The sequence below is a fragment of the Bombus impatiens genome, unplaced genomic scaffold (assembly GCF_000188095.3).
Source record: "Bombus impatiens unplaced genomic scaffold, BIMP_2.2 scf_0582, whole genome shotgun sequence".
Classification (NCBI taxonomy): Eukaryota; Metazoa; Arthropoda; class Insecta; order Hymenoptera; family Apidae; genus Bombus; species Bombus impatiens.
The window spans coordinates 1,511,901-1,521,050 of record NT_177001.1 but is presented as its reverse complement, the minus strand read 5'-3'; the positions used below and the strand labels follow the sequence as shown (position 1 = coordinate 1,521,050).

At 41.8% G+C, this 9,150-nt stretch overlaps 1 long non-coding RNA gene across 2 annotated transcripts; it reads left to right on the top strand.

Moving 5' to 3' along the window:
* Positions 1–2,924: 2,924 nt before the first annotated feature.
* On the top strand, positions 2,925–6,051 carry LOC117151994. Of its 2 annotated transcripts, XR_004462193.1 has the most exons (3): positions 2,925–3,693; positions 3,827–3,980; positions 4,161–6,051. It is a non-coding gene; the product is annotated as an uncharacterized LOC117151994 (long non-coding RNA). The 2 variants fall into 2 exon arrangements; XR_004462192.1 differs by lacking the exon at positions 4,161–6,051 and having other exon boundaries at positions 3,827–4,042.
* The last annotated feature ends 3,099 nt before the right edge of the window (positions 6,052–9,150 follow it).

The following is a 9,150-nucleotide window of genomic DNA, read 5'->3' as shown; positions in this document are numbered from 1 at the left end:
GCCTGTAAGAACTCCATTAATATAGATAAAATTTAATCGCTTTCAGAAAAATTTATCGTTGTTTATGGCAAAGTAGTTTATAGCTTCATGAGACTCAAACACATAAAGATATTGAAGGAAAAAGAAAATTATCGAAAATCGCAAGTAATAATGGTTGTTTCAGAGTTCGTGATATCAGGTGCATTTGTGGTGCTCTCGATTACTCACGGCACTCGATGTTGTTCTTGTACGCACTCCTAAAGAAAGACTCGAGATAACCTAACGAACGGATCGAGTTCTCTCAGCGTTAATGGCGAACGGACGATCGCAATTTCTATGAAATTCCATGACTTTATATATGTATATCACGATCCTAGCGACTGAAGAAATTGGACTAAATTCTTTCAAGATTATTTAAGTACAGATTATATTATCGTTACGCTATTGTATTTTTAATTAATATGTAAGTTTTGACATTGTAATCTATTACTAATAATATTGTTTAGTTAGTGTGATTAAAGCAATATTTCACCTCCAGCAGTTTGTTTATTTTTAATAAATCTATGCTATAATGGAATCTTATTTCTACTTCACTTTTGGAATTGAATAACTGAAGATTAACCGAAAGAAACAAAAAGAACCCTTCATTCAGTGGACCATAGATAGGGACGCTAACCTCAAATGAAACCAAAGTTGCAAGTAACCAAACCCAACGACCCGGCATAATAAACCTGTTCAGTTTAAACGAACCAGCCCACCTCTGACTCACCCTTGGTCGATTCGAACGCGACCAGGCGGTCTCAATTTTCGCGTGATCCATCAGGATGACCGGGGGGTCACAACCCAAAGTCGTTAACGATGACGACCTAGAAACGAGGAGTTGTCCTCCCACCATTCTGCCTCAGCACAAGTTGGTCCGATGAAAGATACAAGGCGCAAGGGGAAACAGGAAGTAAAAGAATAACAGTGGATAAGGAAGGAGGAGCGGAAAGAAAAGGTTGAAGTGGCCAAAGGTCCGGCCGGAGGGAACGTTTATGACGAGGCCTTGGCTCTGAATTACGATCTCAATACTGCAATAAGTGCTCTTAGCAGGGCCATGTTTTTTTCGTCGACGCGAGGTGTTTCCCCCCTCTGGGCTCTTATCGTAGCTTTACGCTGCTGCTCCCGTGGGCTTCTCTCTCGAGAAATATTATTTAATTAACGGGAGGAGACCGCCGCGGTCGAGACCTGGATCTTCCATGGCTCGTAAATAAAAACGGTACATTCTTGCCTGGCCGTACCAACTCTGTAGTGTAGTGTCTCCCTCTATTCACCGAGCCTCTCAACGTCCTATCTTCTTCCAACTGTCTTATCCCCACCACCGTTCCACTATATCCCCTCACCGCTTGTCTACAGTGTACGCATAGTCATCGGTTATGGTCGCGTTCTTCTGTTCCACCTCTGCGTAAACTGTGCTCTCTTCCCACCGGGGCGAGATATTTTCGGTAATCATGGCACCGTCTCTCGAAGTGGAGACCCGCCACGGAGCTCTTTAAATGCGGCATTACTTCCGCTAGAAACGCGCCTTTTGCTCGATTAGCTTTGCGGTAAATTTAAGCCCCGCTCGAATCGCCACGAACGCACAGGGCACACGACACCGAACAGTATAGCTACCCTTCTACTCTCCTGGTCCCCGATTGTCGAAGGGGACCAAAGAATTTCTTCCTTTAATTGTCCCTCCGCCCCAGTGGTCGAAATATATACCGTAGCCTAGAGTCGAGTAAGAAACCGGCAGCAGAACGACTCCGGAAAGTAATCTGCCTAATTACCCAGCAAGAGATTCATTCTCAGGGTACAGAGGGAGGTTAGGCATCTGAGAGGAGAGGTTAGTCTCGTAAAACGACCGGAGAAGAGACCCTGTCTTTCTCTGCGCGATTTTCTCGCGACGCGACGGCATTTGAAATGCGTCCCGACGCTTCACAGGACCAAGACGACCGGATCTTCCCCGCCCTCGGAGACGTCAGTCGAGCAAACTTATTTAACATCCGCGGCTTCCTCCGCTTTGAAGTGGAAACCTTTTTGGCGACGCGCGAATCTCGCTCGGAACTTTCGAGATCTTGCTTCGTAATTCTTAGAACCGACGGAATTCGAAATAACACGGAATCTGAAGTGTCGGGCTACGTGAGTAGGGGTTAAGATTTACAGATATTAGGGCAGTAAGAATTTTTTTATTCGGGTGACTGGAGATCGCCTGAGAGTTATCAAAGATGGTCCATGTGGAAGAATATAAGAACATAAAGAACCGATGGCAATGATTCGAAATATCTAATCTAAAATCTGGCCCAAATCACCGGTGAATTTGTAAAGTTCATGAACCTTAATGCCCACAAAATAATCAATCCATACGATTAAACATTTTTGCAAAAACCCCTAGCTTCGTTATCTCGACACAGAACAGATTTCAGAATCCCAACTCATTTTAACTTCCCATCTTCTTCAAGTTACAATTTCAATCAGCGATGCGATGGACCAGCATAATCGCCGATTCTAGGCAGAAGGTGCACTAGCGCCATAATAAAATTCGTCGCAAGATACGATATGTAACATGAGTATACGGTAGAACCTGTATATTCATTGGTCAGAACCACACTATGCTTTTTCCTCATTTGGTAAGTCCGTCTGTGGGACGAGGAGAAAATATTCATAATGCTGGATTAAGCGTGGAAGTGATCTGGGGTGCTCGAAGCAGGGTGGACGAGAAAACTAATCAAGAGTCCACCCTATTTAATTCCCACCCTCACTGTCCTGCTCTTAACCGTACGTCGTTACTGCTCTACGGCCAAGAGTAGACTCTCGTAGCTCTGGTCCTTCTTATTACCTCTTCCCCTACCATCAATCCTAACCCCACCACTTATGCCAGTTTGACCGCGTGCACGTATACACCGCGTGAATTCGACTTCTTTTCGTTAGGACGTGCACAGGCTTCTTTTTCTGCTGCAATCATCGTGCTCGGATCGTGTATTGGGTACGTATGGTGCGCAGGAGTGATGATGATTGTAGGGAGATAGTTCATAGCTACGATGGTTGGTAGGTTTGTAAGGGAGGTTATTAGGAGGTCGAGAATTATCGTGGAATCATTTTTACAAAATGGTTACATGGAACTATAATGCCTGGTAATGAATGGTTCTCGTAGAATTCTGACTGTCCGCCATGTTGGATGTTCTTACGATGAAATTACGCGGGATGGAGTACAGTGCGATACGAAGTGACCAGATTCGAGACGAATGAAATTAATCGAACGGAAGTAGAGAGAATTGCGTTCGACTAAAAGAAACAGAATTACGGTGCGTTAACTTGTACCAAACTGTGACGAAATGAACCGAATCGAATTAAGTGGAACCAATAAACTTCGAATTGAGTTATGATCAAAAGAGGTGACGTTTATTTTCATCGAAGTGGATCTAATGCAAGATTATCCCGAACAACAGTACAGAACATAGTCATCAATATATATATTGTGTGTTCATACGTGTAAACCGAACCCTAATAAAGAGAAAACAAATATTGGAATTTCGAAACTCTCTCTGGGACGAACATTTAACATGCTTATCGTATATTGATTCGATCAGCAATCGATGGTTAACGCTGCATTAAAACAACGAGACCGCGTACGACATATACGAGGTGATTCAAGTTAAAGCCCAACCAGACGCATTACTCAAAGGATCGCTGATGGTAGGTAAAGTTTTAAGGTCGAATCCACAATGGCAGCGTAGACCATTGAAATATTGCAATATGTTACGATCAAAGCTGTATTTCAATGATCAATCCACTCTAATGTTTAATATATAATAAAAGATTAATATAGGCGAAGTAGTGCAATCGTATCGAAAAAGGTTGACGGGAGATGATACGGATTGGAGTTATTTGGAGCAGATCAAAGCGAATCGAAGCGAATCAAAGCGGATCGAAGACGATTGGAACGGAACGGAGCAAATGAAAGCGGATTGACGCGATTTAAGGTGAATCGAAGCGGATGTAAAGATAAAGCATTTTAAAGCATATTATAACCGATTTGACTGAATCAAAGCAAATCTTAACCACCTTCAAAATATTCCGCGAATATCAAACATCAATAACAACATAACCTCCAAACAACAAAAGGCACTCTAATGCCACGTTCTACCACCCTTAATAAACAGAACAGGTGAACCGTCTGTTTCAAGGCACAGCAACTGGTATCAGAGAAACGTCAGAGGGCAACATAGCGATCGTGGCAGCAGTGCAATATGCAGTAAAGCACGAATGCAACAATGCGATCTCCCCCAAGCAATGGACGCGGAGGTAACGGGGAGAGAGGGCGTGCCGGATATATATGGGGTGTCTCGTTAATCAAGAGAACCTCGCTATCGCCCGCGGCCTATAGGGGTGGAAAATGGGAGAGGAGCGAGGGTGACCAGTGTTTAACAGTTGACAAACGGCAGTGTAGGTACGCGGTCGCGTAAACAACGTGTAGAGCGCGAAACAGGCGCGGGCCACGGCCACGCAAAAACCCGTAAATCTGCCTATTAAACGCGATTAACGATTTTGGAAAGGCACGAACGCCATCCTGATAGCCACGTGGTCAAGCGCACCTGCGGAAACTCTCTTCATGGTTCTGATGATGCAACGGCCGTGTAAAATATTGAGTAAAGGGAGGGGGGAGAAGAGGAAGTAGAGCTGGAATGTTAAAATGACAGATGAGTAGAGTGATGGGTGATGAATCATAATTGATGATAAATGATTACGTCTGAAGAAGAGGTAAACGTATGCAAAAGTATTGCGGGAAGAACTTGAGCATCTGGGGGATTTCTAGGGAATTTGAAAGTGACTTTGGCTTGTCACAATCTGCTGTTTTAAAAATTTGAGAATATTATAGTATAGAAAAATACATTGTAGAAAACGGTGTATCGTGTATTGGATATATGGTTAATTCCATTAATCAACCATAATTCCATATACGAGAAAAAAGTCAATAGAATTCTCTTGTTACAGATATCCACGTAATGTGATACATATTTTTCTCCAATTCTGAATTCACCCTTCGAAGTCGTCACACGTCATTTAAAAAAAAACTAGCCACGAAATGAACTGGAAAATGACTTTCTACCCCTTGGAGTTAGCCACGTCCAAAGTAATGGCGGTTGAAATATTTAATAAACCGTCTAATCGAGGGGGGAGGGGCATGGGATGGGGGAAGGGCTATGGAGTTGTGGTCGTGGATACGTGACCGACCGCCAACGAGCTCGCGATTCCAGTAAAATCGTCCTCCCCGATTATCAGTAGTGTAACGAACCGAAAAAAAGGACGCGAAATCGGGTTTTGTCGCATTCCACGCGTGCTCGAGCTTGGTCAGTACGCGGGGGCAGCGCGATTTTTCTCAGGGACTGCGTTTTCATAGCATTTCAACCGTGCTTCGCGTTGCACTAACGAACGCGTGTAAAAAGCCATGCTTCTCTCTGTCTAACCGTATTATATCTGTCCTTCTTGTCTTTGGTCTAATGATCTTTCCGTGAATCCACTTGGCTTCTTTACCATCTGCATCGCCTCCGTCGATTTCCGTAGAAACGCGCACGCGCCACTTATTCCTTCTATTTAGCCTCGTCTTAATCGCTGACGGTTAATAAGATCCCTAGAGTATCGTATATGGTAACGATGCAGGGCTATCAGTGTCGTTTGATAGGGATATTTGGTAAATGGGAGAAGATGAGAAAGTGGAATGGGTTTGTTGATCAGCGGAATGGAAATGCACGGTAGAATATGCTGCGTGGCTATATTGGCTACGCTGATATGATTACACTGATATGTAATTCGAAAAGCGTGCTGAGCCACTTTGGATCAATGTTTTGGATTGTTTTTGAATATTTGGATAGTATATCACTTAGAGAATTCTTTTACTTGGAATAGGGTTGGTTAGTTCGCCGCTTTAATTTCCCAATACTTTTGAGCTGCACTTGGACAATATCTTACTTTGATATTTCTTGTGTCCGAAACGGGATTGATCAATTTGTCACTTTCGATTTTTTAATATTTTGTATTGCGCTTAGACAAAATCTATTTTATTAACAAAATAGATTTGGAATCTCTTGCGTTTGGTAATCGAATTTAGATTTATCTCTGTATTTAGAATTGGTTAATCTATTATTTTTGCTTACCACTACTTGGAATTATACTTGGAAAATATTTTATAATCATCATAGTAAATAATAATTATACGAATGGTGCTACAAAGAAATTTTTATAAAATAGTCTATCTTCATATCCAAACCATAAACAACAGCAGTTCGAAGGGTTAATTTCGTCAGCCTGTCTATCGAGAACTCGCATAGCAAAGGGACGAAAGGAAAGCGTCGAACAACACGCACCGTTAATCTCCACTATACCAGCACATTCCCCTCGTTGCAGCGTCGATAGATCGCTCGTTCACACTTCGACCGATTCCTCGACTCTCTTCTCCTTTTTCGACGACGCAAAGCGGTAAGTCGGTCGTGATCGAGAAAGTTCTCAGCACACGACGATGTCGAAAGATCGTGAAATATTTCGGTGTTGTACATACAAACGGAGATTATTTCATAACCGTGGCCATAACTCGATTTTATGAGTCTGTTTATTATCGTTCGTATGACGTTCGATGTATAAAAATACCTAGTTTTATCGGTCGTTTCGGATTCGTCTATATTATGAAGTGTTTTTCACGTCTCTCTACGTTCGTAGAGAAAAATATTCATTAATATCCAGTCGTTATCGGATTTGATCTCGTGTAATTTAGTATAAGTAAAAATAAGTACGATTAGTGGAAAGAATTAGTGGAAGTGAGGTTATGGTTACCTTCTCGTCTGAAATACTCATGTTACGACGTAATCCTCCTTTTTATGAATTTCTGTTGCTAGTCCGGAATCGAAGTAACCTGGTTTAAAGTGAATCAGTGCAGTGTTCGAGGGATTCTGAATATAGCCGGTTCGATTAAACGTTCAAAGATGAACGCGAGCAAAGCTAATTAGCGGCTTCCGAGGCGGGCAACGTGCACCGTAAAAGGCAGGACACGACGCGGCCTCTGAACGCGGTATAGAAAGGTGGGCCGAAAGAATCAGAAAAAGTGGCCGGATTCTTTGCCATAAAAATGATTCTGCGCAAAAGCGGCGTCGTTCTGGCGAGTATCGCATAACTTCGCCTCGAATTCTGTGAAACTTGTATTTTATTTCGGCTTGTTTCTAATACGTTGAACTATGCCAGGAATAAAACGATTAATAGAATTTCGCTGAATTGAAATATATTTAAATATATAATGTAAGTTAAACGAGATTAAGGTAATATTGAAGTAAAGGATATCATACAGAAAAAAACTAAATTGACAATCAATTGAAACAAAGAAAAGTCGGGACCGATCTGGATCGGACCACGCTGTATCAAAACAAATCAAACTGAATTGAGTCAAATGGGAATGGATCAAAGTCAATGGCACCGTTAAACCATATTGAAACAAATGGAATAAAATTGTGTCGAACTGAATTGAACAGAAATAGGGCAAACTGACTGAAATCACACTAAACCGCAAACAAACAATATCTGATCTATTATGCTATTAAACAAATTCTATGAAACCATTTTACTTTTTAGGACCTCATAAATTTTTAAGAAAAAAAAATGTTCCAATGAAGAAATCCTTAGCTCCCCTTTTAAGTTCGAAAGACGTAATTGCGAGAAGAAACTAACAATGGGAAAAAGCAAACACGGTCGAAAAAGAAACAACAACAGTTGCATATGGATATATCTTGAAGAAGAAACCGCGAGAAGAGCGGTGCAACGACAAGTGAAACGGCCTGCATTCGGGGATGCGTCGAAAGAAGAACAACGAGTTTGCCGAGCGAGGGAACGAGTTCCGAAGACGTAGCCAGGACAGGAGGAACCAAAGGTCTTCAAGTTTTTGCGGAACACATACGAAACCTGCGACGCAGAGCGACATTCTTCTTCTCTACTAACCCTTTCTGTTCTTGGTTCGATGAACGTGAAGAAATCGGCGTCCAGAGGCTGAACTTTTAGGGGCATACTTTTTCGGGGCTGGATAAAAGCGTTTGTCTTCGTCAACGATTTCTAAGAGCAGTCAACGTCGAACAATTATTTGAATTCCTTTCGGCAAGCCGAATTTAACGAGCGTATACACGAAATCGAAATTATATCTCTAAATGTTGGGACAATTTTGTAACCTTTATTTCAACCTTTTATATACCCGAAAGAATTCTTTTGATGGAATTTTTATCTTTTAACGGTAATTTAATGTCTTCTTGGTATTTAAGAAAATTAAGAAAAAGTATTTCTAATGAGTTTTTTAACATCAATCTGTTTTTATATCTTTTAATCTTCTCAAATATCACAGCAGTCGCCATCTTTCTTTCTCCGTTACAATTAAAGCGAAAGAACAAAAGGAAAAAAAAAAACAAAACACGAAGATATTCAATATTTATTATATTTCCCTTCGTAATCTTCCGTCCAATAAACATAACATGGAGAACAACATCGGAAGACTATAATCTCCTAAAGTAAAACGTTCAAGACCCCGATAAAAATGCCCAGCCAGATTGCCCACAGATAAGCGCTGCGACTTCCACCGAGTCTCCCCCTATCGGCCGATACTCGCACACAAGGGGACACGAAAAACAGCGAAACAAGAACGCGAGATAGAAAGCCTTCATTTTGACGAACGCGGCGGAACGTTTTCTTTCTCTGTCTTATTCCCTTTTATCTCCTTGTTACAAGTCGGCGCTGTACGTTGGGAAGAGACGCTGCTTTTTTTTAGAATAAATCTCCGCGTAACGAGCAACACACCACCTTTTCCCATCGAAGATAATTTCAAGCTTCCAAGAACCGGCGCCGATAAGCAAAGAGGCGAAATTAAAACTGAGAACGACAGATAAAACCGCGATCGAGTTTGACGATTCCGAAACGACCGAGAATGGTCGTGCACCAGAGACGTTATCGTTTCTTTCTTCTTCTTCTTTTTTCTTTTCGTTTCTTTCGGCCAAGCCGAATGAATCGTATTTCATTGGATTTTAGTATGACGTCTGTCCTCAAGAATGGACACATTATACCACGTATAACATACATATGTACTACCTATTGGAACGCGTTGACGAGGGGACCCATAACCTCATCGTC